Source organism: Penaeus monodon, chromosome 13, assembly GCF_015228065.2.
Source record: "Penaeus monodon isolate SGIC_2016 chromosome 13, NSTDA_Pmon_1, whole genome shotgun sequence".
Taxonomy (NCBI): domain Eukaryota; kingdom Metazoa; phylum Arthropoda; class Malacostraca; order Decapoda; family Penaeidae; genus Penaeus; species Penaeus monodon.
Genome location: NC_051398.1, coordinates 27,991,299 through 27,998,798, shown reverse-complemented (window position 1 = coordinate 27,998,798; position 7,500 = coordinate 27,991,299).

The window sequence follows — 7,500 nt, the reverse complement described above, 5'->3', positions numbered from 1 at the left end:
ACTGCCTCTATGAGGTTAGTTTACCGTCTTTACAGTGTAAACTTCTCCACCATATAAATTCCATATCTCCCATATCTTTTCTTCTTCATATCATCCAACATCCATTATTTCCTCTCTTTTTATGCGACCGGTGTTGCCTAATATTTCTAAATGCAACATTTTCTTTTCCCTCGAATCCTCACGCCTTACGTTGCTGTTTCACTGTCTCTCCTGATACGTTTCCCTCCTCCCTTTTGTTTCCCTTAATCTTGCCTCTTTGTTATCCTTTCATCCTGTGTCTCTCCTCGCCCTCCTTTTCTCACTTTCCTTTTTCCGAGCCTTCCTCCACAGCAGTTCCTCTTCTGTCTCTCATTTCAACCCCCATCCTCTGACCCTCCCACATTTCTCCCCCTCTCTGCAACGCCGTGCAAGCGAGCAACAGATTAGCCCGGTCAGACCATCTGCTCAAATTGTTTATTCATTCACCAGGCCACTGCGGTTGATGTGCAACAGATTGTAACACGTAATTAATGTCCAGGGACTCAAGTGGACAGGGTTGTGTAACGGCGCGAGGAGAGCTCTGACGTGTGTGAAGAGGAAGGGTCGAAGAGGTAGAAGAGGGAGAGGAGGGAGAGGAGGAGAGGAGGAGAGGAGAGGGGAGGAGAAGAGGAGTTTATTGGCTTTATTAAGGCTTTGACTGCTGGTCAAGGGGACGTACGGGGGAAGGGGGACTGAATTGCTAAACCTTTTGGTAGCGCGCTATTTGGGAGACTTTAGGCGAATGCACACGCAAACATACGTTCTAATAGATTCAACACTTTGATCAATCAGATTTAATGAAATGTTGTTTTTGGCTCCGCCTCAGTGTGGGGGGAGGGCAAGGGGTCAAGCAGACGGACGCAGCAGGGGGCGAGGGAGCAAGGGGGCGAAGGGATCTGGGGAGAGAGCGGGGAGGGGCATAAGGAAGCAGCGATCCTTTACTTAACACGTAGGTTTTTTGTCGCTGCATGGGTGCTCCGCCAGCCAGCCGGTTTCCCTTTTTTCGTTTTCTTTTCTCTCCGACTGGTCAGATTTTTTCTTCTGCAAAATATGTCTGAATGTATTAATGGATGTGTGCGTGCGTGTGTGCGTGCGTGTGTGTGTGTGTGTGTGTGTGTGTGTGTGTGTGTGTGTGTGTGTGTGTGTGTGTGTGTGTGTGTGTGTGTGTGTGCGTACATGTATACAGATAGAAAGAGAAAGAGAGAGAGAGAGAGAGAGAGAGAGAGAGAGAGAGAGAGAGAGAGAGAGAGAGAGAGAGAGAGAGAGAGAGAGAGAGAGAGAGAGAGAGAGAGAGAGAGAGAGAGAGAGAGAGAGAGGAATTTTTTTTACAAGTTTCTGTTTTCCACTAACTTAGTATAACGATAAAGTTCAACTTTGGTTCGAACAAATCTACTTTTTCCTTTTTTTTAGCTCGTGCTCACCCTTAAATTGCTGTAATAAAGTACATCTCTTGTTGACATCGAGAATCAGAATTGTATACATGTATACACGCATGCACATAATCACGAGAGAGAGAGAGAGAGATAGAGAGAGAGAGAAAGAGAAAGAGAGAGAGAGAGAGAGAGAGAGAGAGAGAGAGAGAGAGAGAGAGAGAGAGAGTAAACAGCCATATATAAATTAGCTGAGAGAGAGTTACCGTCCCTATAGCAAACCCCTTCCAGTTTCTTTCTCTCTCTCTCTCTCTCTCTCTCTCTCTCTCTCTCTCTCTCTCTCTCTCTCTCTTCTCTCTCTCTCTCTCTCTCTCTCTCTCTCTCTCGCTCTCTCTCTCTCTTTCTCTCTCTTACATTAATATATATATATATATATATATATATATATATATATATATATATATATAAAATATATATATATATATATATATATATATATGTATCTATATGTATTATATGTAATTATGTATGTATGCATGTATACACACACACACACACACACACACACACATATATATATATATATATATATATATATATATATATATATATATATATATATATATATATGTGTGTGTGTGTGTGTGTGTGTGTGTGTGTGTGTGTGTGTGTGTGTGTGTGTGTGTGTGTGTGTGTGTGTGTGTGTGTGTGTGTGTGTGTGTGTGTGTGTGTATGTATGTATGTTTATATGTATCCATCTATCCATACATCAATCCATATATCTATCGCTATCTATCTATCTATCTATCTATCTATTTATCTATTATCTTTCTATCTATATATTTATCTATTATCTTTCTATCTATCTATCTGCCTTTCCATACCTATTTATCTGTTTGTATGTGCCTTGATCTCCATCTACGTTTCTTCTTATTTTCTTTTAATACCACAACAAAGAAATGAAGAAGAAGAAAATCAAGCAATGATATCCCTAAATAGCTCCACAAGTAATCCTTCGCTTCCCAAGTGATTCGCTCAGTGCGTCCGTGTCGAGAGGAAACCGTCCGATCTCGCACGGGAAGGCTGGAGTGCGTCGCACAGGGAAGGGGGGGCGGCGTCCCCGGGGAGTGATGACCACATTATCCAGAAGGGGAGGAAGGAGGGGAGGAGGAAGGAGGAGTCTGGCCCTCCTCTCTTCCTTATCTTCTGTTTTCTCCTTTTTTTATCTTTTTGGTGTGTTTCCTTGTTAAATTTTCCTTGCCGTCTGTTCTAATGTCTTTATTCAAAACTTCCTGATCACTATCGGCATTTTCCTTCCTTGATACAAGCCTTTACTTATATTCCTTTACCTCCACGTCCTCCCTCTTCTTCTTTCCCTTCCGCCAGCCCTTTTAAGCATTCCCGAGGAGTTTTCCGTCCATCAGCGAACTGCTTGTGCGAAACCAGGCTAAAACAGCGCCCACGGACACCACCCGCAAAATTCGGATAAGAGAGCTGGTGCGATCATTAGACGTTGAAGCGGGATGGGGAGAAAGGGGGGAAGGGAGAGGAACAGGAGGACAGGGGAGAAGGGAGAATAGGAGGACGGGGGAGAAAGGAGAAGAAAAGGAGGACGGGAGAGAAAATAAAATAAGAGGAGATAGGGAGAGAAAAAAGGGGACAGGCAAGCAGGGAGAGGAAACTTTAACAGGAAGGGGAAAAGGAGAGAGTGGATAGTCATAAAGGAAGAGGGTTGGGAAAGAAGGATATATGAGGAGATATTGGAAAAGGATGCAACTTCATTTAGGGGAGAAAAGGGGAAGTAAAAAATGCAAAAGCAACGAATTCAACGGGAATTAGACGAGAGAGAAACAGGGTTGAACAAGACAACATAAAAAGGGAAACAAGAAAATAGAAAGAGATAACCAACAGGAGAATGACGAAGCAAAAAAACAGAGAGGAGGCGAGAAGAGGAGTGTGGCGAGGGGAACGAAATATGAGGGTCACTCCAAGAGCGGCTGAAGAGAGAAAATCCTATGCATTGGATGGGAATCTCCTATTTGAGAGCAACGTTAAACTTGCATAGGGGAAAAGGGAAGGATAAGGGGGGAGAGAAATCACACCTTTCTTACTTTAGAAGTTTTATTTCTGAATGGAATCTGATTCTCTTTCATGGTCATACTTTGGATATGATAAATGTCAAGCTGCGTATCTTTTCACTAACACCCCCTCCCCACAGCACTGCCAATCGTCCTTTCTGTTTTTTCATCCTTGTTTCCCTTTCCTTCTCTCCCTATACTAATCAATTACAACCCTGATCCAACAAAAAAAAAAAAAGCTAGAACTACGATAACCCCGTTCCAAAAAAACAAAAACAAATAATAACACGAACAAACGAAAAAGATAAATAAATAAATGAGAAAAAATCAAGATGAAAAAATAAGAAACGGAAAGGTCCGAGGTTCTTAGCATCGTTTTTTGTCTCGCGGCGGCGTTTTTCGTCCAGTTTCCCTCAGGCAATATTTTGGTCATCGCCAGCCACGTCTTCCGGGCCCGTTCCGGTTTGTCTGTTTGTGTGTTCCCCTTGTTCTGAGGAGCAATTGCACGCTGACGAAATTATCATACTATTTATATTATCTTTATTGGTGAATATTTTGCACTCTGTCATTTCTATAACCCGAGTAAATGTTAGGGTTTATTCTGTTTATCTTGTTCCTACGCGAATGTGCGTCTGAAGGATTACTAGATAATATAATCATCAAAAACAAAATAATAATTTTGAGAAATATCTGTAATATCATGAATAACTCATAAATAACAATCGTCTGTATTCCTACACTATCATAACCATCATTGCCATTGTCAACATCATCGTGCTAATTATTAATTAAAAGTAGTAGTGCTATCATTATTGTTATTGTTGCTGTTACTATCTTTATTATTATTATTTTCATTATTATTTTATTTACTTATTTATTTTGCTATCGCCATCACATTATTGTTACTGCACTGTCTTTATTATGCTTTTCGCCATGTTCATCGTTATATCTATTATTCTCTATTATTATTATCTATATTAATGATAGAAAAAGGAACACACACATACACACACACACACACACACACACACACACACACACACACACACACACACACACACACACACACACATATATATATATATATATATATATATATATATATATATAATAATAATAAAACAAATAATATTATATAATATATATAATAAAATAAACAAACAAATCATGCACATCGCCGCGATTTTTGTCTTCGTAAGTAAAACCGAGAGAAAAAACAAAGGCTACTTTGTGAACGTTCGCGGTGCGCGGCCAAGCCCGCTGCTGAGTCCAGGGTTATTTCCGCCACTGCGTATCTTCGTTATCAATTGAATTATCCGCTCGATCTTGTCATAAGCACTATCTTTAGAAAACGCATCATCCCGATCAATGTTAACTTTGTAAAAAAAACATTCATGCAATTAGGTAAAAACAATTACAAAGACCTCACATAAAAGGTAAAGATATTACGAGAAAGCAAAGGGTGCCAAACAGTGAAAATTTTCGTCTCGCCAGAGCGCTGGGAAATCCTGTTTCTCACCCGATCAAGACGTATCATTTATTACCCAGCTTCTCAGTGCCTCACAAAGTCATCAGTGATCCGCTCCCATTGCTTATTTCTCCCTTATCTCCTTGGTTTCCCGACGACACCTCCTATATTCCTGCTAGAATGAGCAAGAAGGGTTCATACTTAGCGATATACCTGGTATCCTATTAGTTGTGTTTCGCTTGAAGATCTGACTTCGACAAGATTCACAGTTCTAAAGACAATTAAAGGCAACGAATAAGTATAAAAAAGTTTTTACCCAAAGCATAACAAAAGTTACACTCCCCTCCCCCGTTTTATGTGTTTCTACTCTTAAAAAATCAACAATTAAGAACTAGAAAATAAATAAACAGAAAAAATAAAAACGGTGAGCACGAGAAATTTCCTGATACAACATTAATCCCCGTCTTGTGAGGTCATCAGCCCTTGCCCTCTCCTTCTCCCCTTGCTTCCCTTTTCACAACCCCTTCCCCCCTCCCCCCGCCGAGTTCTGCGGGCCCGGGAACAAAAAGCGCAGCGTGGGAACCGAGTCCCTACAAGAAACTGGACACCTGAGGGAGTACAGGTCTCAGCGTGATCAGTGTGTCCCGGCCTTGCCTCCTTCCCAACATTGCAGTTGCCGTGATGTTGGATGTTGATCAAAGGAAGGCTGTGTCGCAAGTAAACGCTGGACAGACTTCATCGCGCTGAATAAATTACGAACACAATGGAAAGTATGATGAGATAAGTTCACGGTCACAGAAATATAAATAAAAAGAAAGATATACAACACCGATCTAGATAAACAACTGATGCCAGTTATTAACAGAATAAACCCAATCCTCACCCTACTCACAAAGGAGAGAGAGAAGGAAAAAAAATTACCCTCAGATAATAGGGTCATTACTATTACATAAAGAGAAAATCGTTCAATAAAACACTCTTAAACTTCTGCAACACAAATCACGGAATCTGTGAAATTTTTAAAGGCTGCCACTCGACCATAATGAAATATAAAACGATTCTCCGCCGACTTAGTTTTTGGTCGTACTAATAGGAAGGGAAGACTGTGGGAGGCCTCCTTCTTTCCTCGACGTCTCTGTCTGTCCCTCGCTCCTACTCTGTCAATCTTTTCTTTGCTTCGTGTGTCTCTACTTATTCGTCCCACTACCTATTCTCCCCGTCCGTTCATCTATTTGCCTATCCATCTGCTTCAATATATTTAATTCATCCATCCATAGCAGATCAATCTCGCAGCAAATGTATGAGTTTGTCGCTAATGCTACCTTTGTTTCGCCTTTTCTCTCCTTCCCGGCACCTCCGGCCTCCCTCCACCTCCCCCCCCCCCTGCCCCTGGATCACAGAATCAGTGAGGAGGACCTTCCACGCACTCACACACACGCCCCGGGATTTCCACTCATCTTCGTCTATTTCCCACAACCGAAGAAACGGTAGGGGTAGGGGTGGGGTAGGAAGCTGGGAGGGAATGGAGGGGGTGTGGCAGGGAGGAGAGGGTAGGGGGACAGCTTGGATAGCGTCTGAAGCTTCCACTATAAATCCTTCAGGAGGAAAGAGTCCACTGTTTGACCAGAGTTCTAACTCGTGAAGTATTTGGGAGGATAGCGAGATCAGAAGTGCCACAAATTGCTCAAGAGACAGCGGATAAGAACGAAGGGAGGGAGGAGGGGAAGAGGTAGAGATAGATAGATGAAGAGGATGATAAATAGATAGACAGGAAGAGAGAGAGACAGAGAGAGAGAGAGAGAGAGAGAGAGAGAGAGAGAGAGAGAGAGAGAGAGAGAGAGAGAGAGAGAGAGAGAGAGAGAGAGAGAGAGAGAGAGAAGGGAATGAGAGCAAAACATCGAACCGACACGAAAAAACAAAACAAAAGAAATCGCTTCCCAGTCCGGTGACATCACCCATCGATTTCGTCTACTGCCTCTCATGTTTGTTTTTATCCTCTTTCTCTCTGTTCCCTCTCCCCACTCCTCACGCACCTTCGCCCTCTCTCCCTTCTTTCCCCCTGTCTGTCAATGTATCCATCGCTCTCTATCTCTCTCTTTCTCATCCTCTCTCTCTCTCTATCTCTCTCTCTCTCTCTCTCTCTCTCTCTCTCTCTCTCTCTCTCTCTCTCTCTCTCTCTCTCTCTCTTCCTCTTTCTTTTATTTCTGTGTTTTTATCTCTTTCTCTTTCCTCACGGCAGAAGTCAGCGAGAAGGATCAAAATTTCACCTCACTGGAATTTGTACAAAATAATACACAAAGGATTAAAAGAAAATGCAAGGAAAAATACACAAAGCACAGGGATTTAGAAAGAGGCGAGAGGAAAGAAATGGTAGGCCTTAAGGTAACAGACACGGCTTCTTACTGATATATAAGGCCTGTTTAGTGAGGGACTATTACCTGTGAGAATACTGCTAAGGGGAGGCTGGGACCCATAGCAAGGGGCGTACTTGTGGCGGGGCGGGACGAGACACCGTGGTCAGCAGAGCAACAGATGATGTGAATTATAACGAGGCATTTGGAGGAGA